Consider the following 15,061-nt stretch of genomic DNA (forward strand, 5'->3'; position numbering starts at 1 on the left):
TCACTAAATTCCCAGAGTATGTCCATGCCAAAAAAATGTGCTAGATTCATACAATATCAAATTTGAACAGGCAATTGAATAATCAATGAAATAGAAGACATTACATTAATAATCATATAGTCAGAAAAACAGAGAAAAGAACAAATTGGACAATATCTCAGAATACTGAATGACAGCATGAAGCACACAAACATGTATTTCATGGGTGTCCAAGAAGGAGAAGAAGAGATAGAAAGTGGGCAGAAAGAATATTAGAAGAAATAATGGCCAAAAGTTTCCCAACTCCTATAAAAGAAATAAATATGCAGGTGCATGAAGTGCAACATACTCCAAATAGAGTAAATCCCACTAGACCTACTCTGAGACACATATTAATCATAATGTCAATTGCCCTAAAGATAAAGAGAGAATTCTGCTAGCAAGAGAAATGCAATTTGTCACATAAAAGGGATACTTAATAAGTCTATGACTTAAATTCTCATCAGAAACCATGGAAGCAAGAAAGCAGTACCTTTCTTTAAAGGTACTTAAAGAAAAAAAACCTGTCAGCCAAGATGTCTTTATCCAGCAAAACTGTCTTTTAAATATGAGAGGAAGATTAAAACATTCACAAGTAAAGAGAAGCTGAGAACATTTATCAACAAAAGACCTAGACTACAAAAGACCTATACTACGAGAATTACTAAAGAGAATTTGGCAGGTTGAAAGAAAAAGACAAGAGGGAGTAGTTTGGATTAGTTTGAAGATGTAAAGATTAACAGTGAGCAGAGCTAAAATGGTAAAGGCAAAATCCAATAGTACTCTATTCTCTTTACAACTCTACTTTTTAACTCCTATGAGATCAGAAAACAATTTAACAAGAAAAAAGTATATTTCCTGATAATGGAAATGCAGAACATAAAGTGGTGATGAGAGAGAAAAATAACATAAAGAGAGGACACCGATGGATATGGGGTCAGAGAACACATATGCTATTGAAACTAAATTGTTAGCTTTTCAAATTAGTAGATCATGAGAAATGAGAAAGGGATTGGTCAGATATTCCATGAAAGATTACCTATACAGAAAAGGAAGATGCAAGAAAGGAAAAGGGAGGCAAGAAAATATAGGACACATAAAAACTAAAACACAAAATGGCTGACATAAATATAGCCTTTACAGTAATAACATTAAATGTTAATGGATTAATGCCTCAATCAAAACACTCAGATTGGCAGATTGGATCTAAAAAACCATGATCCACGTTTAAACAATCCAAATACAGGGAGCACACGATAAGAACAAAGGCCTTTAATCCTGTATACCTTAATGTAATGCCTGAATAATCTCAGAATATATTAAGCAGTTAATAAAAAAGTAATGGGAAACTCCCTTGAGGGGTGGGAGAAAATATATGCAACTACTAAACTTTTCCACCAGAGAAACCCCTGATATTGTGTCAAACATTAGGGACACCGAAATCAATAGGCTAAGCCCTTAATCTTGAGGCTTACTCTTGTGAAGCTTATGTTTGTAGCAGAGAATTTAGTCTACCTATAGGTATATCTAAGAGTTACTTTGGGAGGATCTCTTTTGTTGTTCAGACGTGGCCTCTCTCTCTCTCTAAGCTCAACTCTGCAAGTGCAATCATTGCCCTCCCCTCTACATGGGACATGACATCCAGGGGTGAAAGTCTCCCTGGCAGCATGGGAGATGACTCCCAGGGATGAGTCTGGCCCTGGCACCGTGGGATCAATAATGCCATCTTGACCAAAAGTAAGGAAAGAAGTGTAAAATAGGGTACCAGTGACAGGATATTTCAGAGACGAAAGGTTCAAATAGAGTCGAGAGACTGCTCTGGAGGTCAGTCTTTTGCAAGCTTTAGTTAGACATTACTACATATCATAGCTTGCCACATCCCAACTAAAACCATTCCTGACAATCCTAAATAATACCACATTATATAAGATTCTACAAATGTTCCATACACTAGGGTAACTTTCCAGAAACCTACAGTTTCTTGATCGGTGCCTGGACCAGATAAGTCCTGAAATGCAAAAGAGCCAGCCTCTCCAGAATGTCAACTAATTCCATCCCTTATCCCATATTGTTGACAGCCCCTTCCAACATGAAAAAGTTACAATGGGTATAGATAGCCCAAGTACTCATAAAGAGTGGGAAAAAGATCAAAAGTGATGGTGGAGTTATACAGAGAAGGTAGGCTTTAACAAATGAGTATGATCACTGAATCATTATATTGATATTTCTTTTAGTCTCCAGTGTCTTGGAGCACTTAGAAGTAAAAACGTGAAACTGTGGCATTTGTAGCCCATACCAAACACTGAAATCTGTTCTACAACCAATTGTTGTGATGTGCTCTGAAATTTATTGCTTTTTTGTATATGCTGTTTTCCACAAAAAAAGGAAAAATAAAAGTCGATTGTGTTAATTAAGAAAAAGCACTATTCAACTATATGTTGCTTACAAGAGATTCACTTTAGATGTAAAGACAGAAAAAGGCTGAAACTTAAAAATATTACACTGCAAATAGTACCAAAATTACTATAGTAGTTATACTAATACTGAACAAAACAAATTTTAATTCAGAAGCTGCTCTAAGAGACAAAGGATGACATGATACAGTTAGAAAAGGGGCAATAGATTTTTGTTGCTTTTTTCTTTTATCTTTTGTAATCTAAAAAACTGCCATAATATGAAGAAAAAGTACCAATATAGGGCAGTGTACATACAATATAACCAATTTTCATTGTAGAAATTGCATTCACTATGATTTTTTTCATAGAGCTTGATTTTCAACTACCTCATCACTGATTACTTAAAATTTTGAAGATGCTATTAAAGTTACCTACGTTTGTTTACATTTATTTTCTTATCTAATTCCTCTTTGAAAAATGAAAAAAAAAGAAATAGAAAAAAAGAGAGAGAATGAACAAGACCAAATGTTGGTTTATGAAAAGGGCAGTAAAATTGACAAACCGTTAGAGAAACTGACAAAGTGAAAAAGAGAGAATACTGTTACATGGTCTCACTGATTCAAAACAATTACAATAAGCAAACTCTATAGAGTCAGATACCAAAATATAGTAAACCCTGATGGAGAGGAGCTAGGGAACGTGTGCTGGTTTGAAAGGATGTATGAACCCTAGAAAAGCCCTGTTTTAATCAAGATGCCATTTCGTAAAGGCAGAATAATCCCTATTCAATACTATATGTTTGAAACTGTTATCAGATCATCTCCCTGGAGATGTGATTTAATCGAGTGGTTGTTAAGCTGGATTAGGTGACGACATGTGTCCCCTCATTTGGGTGAGTCTTGATAAATTTCTGAGATCCTATAAAAGAAGAAACATTGTGGAGAATGAAGGCGATTCAGAGAGAGCAGAGAGTCCATCAGCCAGCACTTTGGAGATGAAGAAGGAAAACATCTCCCAGGGAGCTTCATGAAATTGGAAGCCAGGAGAGAAAGCTTGTAGATGATGCTGTGTTCACCATGTGCCCTTCCAGATGAGAGAGAAGCCCTAACTGTGTTCACCATGTGTTTTCTCACTTAAGAGAGACACCCTGACCTTCACTGGCCTTCTTGAACCAAAGTATCTTTCCCTGGATGGATACTTTTGATTGGACATTTCTATAGATATATTGGGACATTTTCTTGGCCTTAGGTATAAACTAGCAACTTATTAAATTCCCCTTTTTAAAAGCCATTCTGTTTCTGGTATATTGCATTCTGGCAGCTAACGAACTAGGACAGAATGGGAAGTTAATACTTAAACTGTATACAGTACATATTTAGAATGATGGAAGTATTTTGCTCATGGATGGTGATAGCACACAACATGGTTATGCAACTGACAGCACTGAAATATATGTCTCAAAATTATTAAAAAGGAAAATGAAAGATTGTATATATATAGGAACAATGATTGTTTTTTAATTCATGAGCTACACTAAGCAGTTAAGTAAAACAATAGATTATAATTATTAATACAATTATCAAAGTTGACTTCCATCAATTGTAACATATTTCACAACAATGTAAGGTTTTGGTAGTGGGGTGTATATGGGAATCCTTTCTTTTACCCTCAATCACTTTGTAAACCCACAATTTCTCTAAAAAGAATAAAAATATCTTACCTATAGAGGAACCGTGATAAGAACTACACAAGACTTCTCATGTGAAAATGTACAAGCAAGAGAAAAACACTACAGATATCGAAATTGTTGAAAGAAAAAGAATCCTAGAATTCTACATTCAGCAAAATTATTCTTCAAAAGTGAAGGAGAGGGCGGGTCATGGTGGTTCAGCAGACAGAACTCTCTCCTGCCATGTGGGAGACCCAATTCCCAGTGCCTGCCCATGCAAAAAAAAATGTGAAGGAGAGCCGGAACCTGCCCATGCCAAAATAAATAATAAATAAAAGTGAAGGAAAGGGCAATGCAATGGTGGCTCATTGGCAGAATTCTCACCTATCATGCCTGAGACCTGGGTTTGATTCCTGGAGGCTTCCCATAGCAAAAAAAAAGTGAAGGAGATATGTGACTTCAGCAGATTAAATTAAAAAAACTCAGAAATTCATTACCAGTGGACTTGCCCCGCAAAAAATTTTAAAAGAAGTTCTCCAGGAATAAGAAACTCCAAACTATATGGGTCATAATCCCAAAATAACTGAAAGAATGGATGAGCCTCAGAGAAGGAATGAATGAATGCAAAATATTTTATTTTGCATTTAGTTGTATTTATATTACCTAAAGTAATATTGTAAATTTTTCTATATTTATATTACCTAAAGTAATATTGTAAAAATTTATTTGGTGAGTTTTGAATATGAATAAGTGAGATGAGTGATGTTACAAGGAATGGGAAAGAGGAACTGAGAAAGCTCTAAAGATGTATACTAATGTGTAGCAATACAGAATTATTTAAAAGTATACTTGATGCAGGAGACCCAGGTCCATGGACTTTCCAAAAGAACAACCAAGCAAACAAAACAAACAAAAAACAAAAAAATTCAACAAATGGTGCTGCAATAACAGGATACTCAGATGGAAAAATAATGAAATGTGACCCTGCCATACAGCATACAAAAAAATAGTATACTTGGATTTCTTGGATTTTAAATGCATATTGCAAATTTAGGTCAACCAATAAATTAATTTTAAAGAGTGATATAATTGATATGCTAAGAGAGGAGAGTATGTAGAGTCCTGTAAAATTCTCGATTAAGACACAAGAAGGCATAAGAAGTGAGGAGGAGAAAAAATAGTAAGTGCAAGTGATAGAAAAGTTACATGATAGATATTAACCCAATTATATGAATACTCATTTTAAATGTCAAAGATCTAAATAGGTGAATTAAAATACAGCCACTGTGATATAATCAAAATAACACCCAAATATATGTTGTATAAGAAACCTATTTAAGTATAATAGTTCAGTGGTAAATCATGTTGATATTTGTATTCTTGATAAAATATAACAAAATGGTATTTTCCGTCTGTGGTTTTCTTCCACAAAACCCCATATCCTGATATAATAATGATAAGATAGAGAAATCCGAGTTGAGGGACATTCTATATAATATCTGACAACAACTTCTCAAGACTCTTTAAGTCATCAAGAACAAATAAAGTTTCAGAAAAGTCACAGCCAAGAGAAGCCTGTAGGACATGACTAATAAGTGTAATTTGATACCCTAGATGAGATTCTGGAATAGAGGGAAATAATGTTTAAAAAAAAGATAAAGGAACCTCAATAAAATATGAACCTTAATTAATTGTGCACTATTGATATATGTTCATAAATTGAAAAAAATAAAAAAGATAAGGTACTAATGTGAAAAATTAATAATATAGAAGCTTGGTTTGGGAGATATGGGAAATACCTACAACATTTTCTCAATTCTTCTATAATCCTAAAAGTGTTCAAAACATAATGTCTATTTAAAATTTTGAAAACAATTGCAATTTTGTTTTGGATATTTATGTCCATGACTGAAAGAGTTAGAAGGTAGTTTCTGCTTTGGAACTTCACCTTTACAGCTTAGCAAGCTATTATCCACATATAAAGTGAGGATAAAATTACAGTGGAACTTGAAATTTTTGAAGTCTTGAATAAGAGCATACAAAAAGTAAGAGAGAACTTCTATGAATCTCTGTTAAATGGCATGTTTACTAATCATTCTTATAAATAAAAGTGAAGAAGTATTGACCATTCAATATAACAGAACATTAAAGGGCATAGAACATAGGTTCAAAACTGTAATATAAAGGGCCCAAGTAAGATCAAAGAAAAAAGCAATATTTGGATTTAACATCACCAAAAAGAGATGCAACAATCCTTTTAATAGCCCTAAAATCTTGAACAAATTTATGGCAAGTTAAAAGAGACAATAGATGTATATATTTCTATCTTATATCCATTTATTGAACCAAACATTCCCTTATATGACCTATGCTTTGTCAATGAACATACTCAGTTTTGAAACGTAGGCCACGAAAAAATCACCAAAGTAATGTCACCTGAAAGAAAAGCAATTGGCATTCTTCTGGAGGTACATTTCATTGCACCACTTGCTTCCTTCAACCATAAGCAGCAAAAATCACATCCGTTAATATTTTAAGAGAACCAAGCTATTATCATCTAATATAATTTACTAAATATTACTAAAGTATCTTGGAAAATCATGGTATTGAAATAATATAAAGAAATAAATAAATAACAGAAATAATAAAGAGAACCCATACTTTATCATTTAAGAAATCTTTCCACAAGTAATAAGCTGGCTATATACGCTTCTCATTGCCATCTTCATTTCTTTGTTCCTGAATGTATAGATGACTGAATTCAGAAAAGGAGTCAGAACTGCAGTGAAAACAGCAAGTAATTTGTCTGCATGTGAAATGGGGTGAGACCAGGTATAAACAAAGGTACAAGGGCCAAAGAACAAAATCACTACCATGATGTGAGATGACAAAGTGGAGAGGGCCTTAGATAACCCCTCTGAAGAGTGTTTCCGAACTGTGACAGGATAAAAACATAGGAGATGATCAAAATGATGAATGATCCCAGAGATATAAACCCACTGTTGACGGTTACTATGAATTCTAGGCGATAGGTGTCTATGCAGGCAAGTTTGATGAACCGAGGAAGGTCACAATAAAAACTATCCAACACGTTAGGGCCACAGAAGGGCAATTTTATAACAAAACTCGGTTGAGTCCCAGAGTGGATCAAGCCAATGATCCATGCAGCAACCAGAAGGAAAATACACATTTTCCAGCTCATGATAGTCAAGTAGTAGAGAGGTTTACATATGGCAATGTATCTGTCAAAGGCCATGGCTATGAGCAGCACCATCTCCACACTACCGATGATGTGCATGAAGAAGATCTGAGTGACACAGCCTCCAAAGGAGATGACTTTGCGCTTCCTGAACAAGTCATAAATCATCTTGGGGGTAAGGACAGAAGAAACACCCAGGTCAATGAAAGAGAGATTGGCCAAAAAAAGTACATCAGGGAGTGTAAATGAGGATCAGAAGCTACTGTGAGCACAATGAGAGAGTTTGTCATCATGCTTGCCACATAAAACATGGAAGAGTACACAAAGAGGAGAAAAGAGTACACAAAGAGGAGAAGTTGGATCTCCCAGGTATTAGAGAGTCCCAAGAACACAAACTCTGACACCGTGGAATTATTTGCTCCATCCATTGATTTTTTAGCTGGACCACCTCCAATACTATGACACAAAAGAAAATAAAAAGGAAACTGAAATACAAATGGTAATGCTGTTCTACAATTATTATGATTCATTATTCAAGGATATGCACATTACAAAATTATATGTCCTCTCAATTCAGACTCAGGTCCTTATGTCCACTAAACAATGGATTTCCCCCGGGGTTACCTAACGAACCTGAGTTACTTCTATGTGTAATATTCTTACCACCATGGCCTCACAGAATTACTCTCAAATTATAAACAGGAGTTGATAAATTTGAAAACATAGTAAACTGAGAAGGTTAGGGAAAGTAGGGCATTATAAAAGAGAGAAGTAGGAAGAGGTGGGAATGACCAGTACTCACAAGTTCTATGCTTGAATTGCTCATGGAATATTCTTCAGTCACTCCAGTTGTCTCTCCTTTTAACTTCACATCATCTCATGCACATAATGTGATGCTTATCGTTTATCATTATTCTCACTTCACTACCAACAATTACATTTACATTTCACCCAAAGCCCACAGAGCAGGGGTGAGTATAAAAGAACCTGGTCTAGGACATAAAGCTGACCCAACAGTATAAATAGAGAAAGAAGAAGGTGAAAAATGGATTGATGAGTGGGCATTAAAGTATACGTGGGAGTAACTAGTGGGATTGTGAACAGCCAGGATATGGCCAAGGTATACAAGGTGGGAAGGTGTGGTCTACGAAATCAAGGACATTAAAAGAGACAATTTGATTTATCTGTACAGATTCCTCATAGTCTCTAAGTTTGTGAACCTGAATATATAGCTATTGGAACCCTAACCTCCCAGAGATTGCAGGAGATAAAGAAATGTGCACTAACTTCATAGCTGGCATAAAACCATGGACCTCCTGTCCCTCATCTCCATTGGTTTTAGCCTCTTTTATCTCATCTCTCAGCTTCAAACCATACAACGTCAATTCTTACTGTTTTTTGACCCTAATCCTTGACAACTACATGAATCTCCCTGATTCTTTCCTATTCTTGTAAGGATACATCTTACCAGATGGAAGATAAAATCTCTTACCTGGGGATCAAACACATCAGTATCTCAATCTCTCCTCAATACACAACTCTTGAGCAGACTGCTAAAGGTAAGGAGTTTGGAGAAAAGAGGGAAATTGGAATGGAAAGAAAGCTGGTAAAATAAAAGTACACGAATGCATAGGAAGCCTCATGTTTGGTATTTAAAGTAGAGGTCTTCCTCAAAGGCCCCTAAAATAAAATATTTTGTGTTAACATGAATACAATCATAGTCACTCTTCAGTTTTACATAATGATTAAAGTTTGTCAAAAAACTACTGTGACACAATTGTCCCAGAAACAATCTAGTCCGAATTTCTTATTTACAAATGAAAAAGTAGCAATCCAGCAGGGAACATGCAACTACTTATAGACAGAGAAACTAGGTTTTTTGATCCAGGTATGTCTTTGTATTCTACATACAAGAAAAATATAAACAGAAAAGAAATAATCCAAAACTTTAAAATCCTGAACCCAATACCTCTGATCACAGATATTAGATGAAATTTAAAAATCACTTTCCTCAGTTATACCAACTCATGGCCATTGTATATAAATTGGACAATGCAATATTGAACACTTCCAATCACTAGAAATATTTAAAGTTTAACCAATATTCCATTTCCTCCTTGTAATTTCCCCAGTAGTCTGGTTCATAATAAGCTTTCCCTCTTTCACTCCTAAAGTTAGGAAACTTAAATTTTAATTCAAAAAATATTTTCCCATATAACAAACCAACTGCAATATTTTGCACCATACGAGAACTTTCAGGTGATTGTTGTTGGCAAGGAAAGACACACAAGTTTCTGCTAGGTAATTCACAGAAACTTTAAAAAGCCTCAAGGGTTTGGTGTGAGCTTTGACAAATTAGTACGAATTTAATAAGTTGAGAGGAATGCAGAAGATATTCTGTGAAGGTAAAGTAATAAGCTGCCTTGATTACAGAAAGTCTCTCGCTACTAATGATCTTTCTTCCATGTGTTCATTTTTATAGATGCTATCACCACAAATATATTGTATGTTTGAGGAAGAAAAGGACAATTTCTTCTGTCTTCTTTGTTGCCTAGAATACAGAGTGAAATTAATGGTAAATATTTATTGATCCAATTAATAACATTTCTCTGAGGCAGAGTTGTTTCTTCAGGGCCATGATTTTTCACAGTTCCTATTTTTTGTAAACTAATGTCTTTTTGCATTAAGTCCAGTGTGCATAAAGGATATTTTCAAATTTAAACATTGTTAACACAGTTTCTAACCACTTTCAATCAGAAAATACCTAATATTCCTGCTCAAAATTCCCAATTGAAGAATAGAGAAAACTCTTAATGGATTTTATTTAAGCCAATGGTTTAAATGATTAAGTCTTAGAGAGCAAAGAAAAGTGTAAAGGAAAAAAATGAGACAGAGATAAAAAGAGAGAAGCAGCTTCTATTTACCAAGCTTGATGAAATGATTAGTAGTGAACTGCCATATCCTTCTTAAAGGCAGAGAAGAAAATATAAATGTACTTTCACCAGATTTTAAATGTTTTTGAAATAGGTAATAATGGAGTTTTCTAGGTGGCACAAAATATACCAAATGCTTCCATGTAGTTGATTATCATAATCATATATTCAGGGAATAAAGGATGGGATATGTGAGATGGTAGAATTATGTTTATTTATAGATGAGGAATCTCAAACTCAGAGAATTTGCAATTTACTCCAAAGCGTACAGCCCGTTAGTTGGGAAGCAAAAATCAGGTCTTCTGATGCAAATTCAGTGCAGTTTTCATGAATCATGCAATTATGGATATTTTTTCACGATCTAAAATAATAATCCATACCATTTTCTCAGATGCATAGTCCATTGTATACACATAAATATTTGACCAATACATAATTTGACTTACCCGTGATTTCACAGCTACTGGTGGTAGAGTCAAAACTTAACCCCCCAGATTATTAGAACAATTAGAAGGTACAGTGCTGATGATAATGAAAAAGAACCAAAATACACCAAAAGATTTGGTAAACTCAGGGGTCACTTATTCATTAAGTAGCCATTACAAATGATAAGCAAAGTCAGGGTTGGAGATAAAATTTGGGAATCATTTAAAATTTGAAGTCATGAGAAAGACTTCTTAAAGAACAACATGTGAAGATATTGTTTAAAATTAATGAAAGAACCATACATGATAAAGGAGCAACTATCTAGTATTTCTGACAGTCATTGTTATATCACTACAATTTATTAATATTACCTGCCTTTAAAAAGTTCAGCTTCCATGCACTGCAAAAGAAGACAAGATAGAAAGGAGTGGCAAAAGAAAGGAAAGATAGTCACTTTCATGGCTACAGAGTGATCTAAAAGGAAAAGATTAAGGAAAAGACATAGACTCAGTGTTCTGACACTCAAGAGAGAGCAAGAGAAATCAAATAGTAGAGAAACAAGAATATATAGGCAATAAATGGTGACAATATATATAGACAGCAAGATTGTAAATGATATATTCAGTACTGTAGGTGGAAAAGTTTTTGTTATAAAAATAAAATATAAACTTTTAGAAATTGTTAATTAATAGTTGCCAAAATAAAAAGGGTTCCAAGAAACTGTGATAAACTTGTCAAAGATGGATATTACGAATTTGGAATAAAGCTGGAAGGAGTGTTTTTGTGAAACCATTCAGAAATACTCAAGAACTCAATACTTGGAATTTTAATGTGTCTGTGGGTGTACGTGTGTGTGTGTGTGCTTCCATACGAGCAGAATGGGGTATACCAAAACAGACATAGATCTTTGGTGGCTAGAGGTCACATTGAAATTGTTTAACCAAATTACATGCTAGATGATACAACAAAGGAAGCCTAAAATAAAATAAAACAAAATGTTATAAAAACAATGAAGCTTTTAAATGAAGAAAATAAGGAAAAGCGGTGTCAGGGAACTTAAAATGAGGAACAGTAATTGTAAGGTTGGAGTGATGCTTCTTTCTCCCACACTTTGATTCTTAAAAAAAAAATCAATCACACTGTCTTTCATATGCCTTTCTCCAGAGAATTGTCCCAACTCTCTTTTCCTGTGAAGTTTCTGCTCCTTCTGCTCTTCTATTACATCCTGCCTCTCTGGAAGCATGGAAATCTGAGTGTGGTTGTTCTTGTGGGAGAGAGTGGTCCACCACATCTTCTGACCCTTATCCACCACCATCACCACATACCCAAGCTGCAAAAGTCCTCATATGGCGACAATGTGAAGGAGTCAGACAGGTTACCCAGAGTAGATTTTCTCCTGTGCACAAACATAGCCACTTCACATCATCTACCCTCCCTAGGACAATAAGCTTTATAGAACACTGCTATTTTGAGAGAAGTGATTAATTATCTATTATACGTGGTGTCCAAGTAAAGCTGTAAAATTCTGGGATCCTAGGATTCTCAGACTGAGATCATGAGACAAAGGGACTTGTCTCATAGGAATGTCAGGGGGTTGAAAAGAAGTGTTTATTTTACTTTTTTAAAATAAAGATTTGCCATTTTGTTTGTTCCTATGTGTTATATATTTATTTTATGATATGAACCAGTAGAATATTTAATGAAAAAGAAAATGTTTTTCTACTTTTTCAATGAAAATTTGGAAACATTTCAAAAAGAGTGCTTGGTTATAGATATTAAAAATATCGGCATACCTGGTCAACTAAGTTCATTTGTATATTCTAAGTTCCAAACAAAAGCTAAGAGTAACAATCATGAGTATCATAAAACACTTAGGATAATGGAGAAAATATGAATGCCTGGAGTAGAAACAAATTGGAAAAAGAAAAACAGGGAAGAAAACAGAGACAAAGATGAAGATGTGGAAATATAGAACATGTGTAAACACCCTTAATTTTCTGGATAAACAGAGAAGCAATTAGCCTTAACAGAGAAGAAAGACAAATTCAGCCCTTCAATCATTTCGATGTCATACTTCACATACTAGCAAGTGTTCATTCCCCTATAAAGAAAGGAGAATTGTTAAAAGGAAAAATTTTAAGAAATAATCGATGGGCAAAAATTCCAAGGATAGCAACCAAAAGACTTGATAAGGTACAGCAGATTTGAAAGCTGTACGATAATTCACAAAAAAACTTACAATATGAGGATACAAAAAGTCAAAACAAGGCCCAGAATACAAATATCTTGGATATTAACTACAAGGATGATTTAAAAAAAAATCTCACTCCAGATTGACACCAGTTTCCAGATCTCGAGATGACATAGTTTTCATAGAAATAACATTTTGAAATCTAATCAGAGTCTGAAAGACTTGCACTTTGGAAGGGTGAGCAAACAGAATCAAAGGTACAAATTCTAGGCCTGAACTTGGTAATTAGAAACTATGGCTCTAATGCATTCTGCAATTAACTGTTATTCAGACCTTGAATGTTTATGAATTGCACCTATAAGTACTTTCCAAAGTTTTAAGTGCTGCTGCACAGCAGCTGTCACATAAAATAATTCCACAACTCATAATTTGACAAAAGGAGCATGGATATCATATATCCTTCAATTTACTAATGAATCCTGTCATATTTCATTTAAGAAATTCTCAAGCTTAAAATATGAAAAATTACACTACACAATAGTATCTCTTTGGGCATGGACATGGACAATTCTCAGAAAAAGGCTAAACCTCATGAATTTATCTGTCCTCTCGTAACCAAAAGGAAAGCAGGGTTCAAATTGTCTCAGTGATGAACGGTAATAGGCAAAGGGGTAAACAACAGTATCATCTAAAATGAAGTGGCTCACAGAGAAATGTTGCAAGAACTTTCCAGCAAGCAGCAAAAATCACTTAGCTTAGTAGAGCAATAGGTTTGGAGAGACTAAGTTATTAGAAGCCACATTAGAATGGTAGTGGTGGTTGTTGCCTTGAAGGTATGAAAGTACCAGATAGTGGATCAAGAGAAAGAAACGAATAAGGTATGATCACTTCTCTTTATATACACCAAGGTGTAGTACCAACCCACACTGTACAGAGTTGATCTTGTGACAAATAGCATACAACAAAAGTCAGGGTATGTAACTTCCCAGAATAAGTTATAAAACAATATGGCATCATGATGATGAATATGCAACTATGTGATGACATTATGAATTACTGATTACATATGTAGGATGGAATAATCAAAATAGGAATGCTTGTGTTTACTTGGGGCTTTTTGTAGTTAAAAAAATGAAATAAAATAAATAAAAATTTTTAAAAAAGCAATATGGCAGAAGCCTGGGGGCAGGTTGGAGCTGGTTGGGATGGAGCAGCCTGGCACATAGTGGTTGTGTAGTCTGGGGCCATGCCTGCCCAGCTCTGTGCCTAGGAGGTCAAGTGCCAAATCCACTCTGGGAAGGTGAACCTGGCAGCCATGGTGTGTCCCCAGCTTCTGTGGAAGAAGAGAGGGCAATGAGAGATCCAAATCTCCTCCAACTTCAAAACCATGATCAGCCCATTACTTAGAGTGTGCAGTTTAACCAATAGCAGTTGACCAGAAAATCACTCTCATAACTCCATTCAAAGGAAGCACATCATCACAGTTGAACTAGGATACATTTGTGGAAGGAAGTATTTTCTGGTGAATGACTGCTGTCATGTCAATGTGCCCAGCACAAAGCAATATAGCTACAATGGCTATTTGTCCAAGGACTGCTGCACTGTCTGGGTACTGAGTGTCTGGCTTCCTGCAGCCCAACAAGCAACTTCCTCTGGAGTACTTCCTCAACCGGGCAGCCGTGACATTGCAGAACCTCTTCATGGCAGTGGAAGATCACTTTGAGTTGTCTTTAGCTAAATGCAGGACCTCATCCCAGACTGTGCAGCATGAAAACACCTATAGGAATCCCATAGCAAAGTATTGCTATAGCAAGAGCCTCCTGAGCTCTTCACTGCATGATAGGTGCAGAAGACATAAAGCATAGGTGTGAAGAGGCCCTGCTGAACTGCCAGCCTAAAGCCAGACTTCATCATTCAAATCTAGTGCACTGGATAGAGGACAAAGGCATTGTGGGAAACTACTTCTCATGTGTTATTCTTTGGCTTCACTCATCACCTGGGCCTTCTCAGATGGAACTGTTCTGTAAAGCACAGTGGAAACTCCAGCCATTCATATTCACAAAAGACAAAACTGCAGGCAGAGATTTGGGTGTTGTTGACCTCTGGGATGGTTCTGGCAGTGTTCCTGTGAGGGAGCTGTGACTTTTGTTTCCCACTTGTGGGTGATCAATTTTTACTTATAGTTCTGACCATTTACTCTTTTGCAGTAAAAGTATTTATTGGATGTCA

At 35.3% G+C, this 15,061-nt stretch overlaps 2 pseudogenes; one reads left to right on the forward strand and one right to left on the reverse strand.

Annotated features, from left to right (window-relative positions):
- Positions 1 to 6,752: 6,752 nt before the first annotated feature.
- Positions 6,753 to 7,710, reverse strand: LOC143655065 (olfactory receptor 4F3/4F16/4F29-like; annotated as a pseudogene).
- A 5,928-nt stretch (positions 7,711 to 13,638) lies between these two features.
- Positions 13,639 to 14,672, forward strand: LOC143655429 (SREBP regulating gene protein pseudogene; annotated as a pseudogene).
- Positions 14,673 to 15,061: the final 389 nt, after the last annotated feature.

This window comes from Tamandua tetradactyla, chromosome 14 (genome assembly GCF_023851605.1).
Source record: "Tamandua tetradactyla isolate mTamTet1 chromosome 14, mTamTet1.pri, whole genome shotgun sequence".
Classification (NCBI taxonomy): domain Eukaryota; kingdom Metazoa; phylum Chordata; class Mammalia; order Pilosa; family Myrmecophagidae; genus Tamandua; species Tamandua tetradactyla.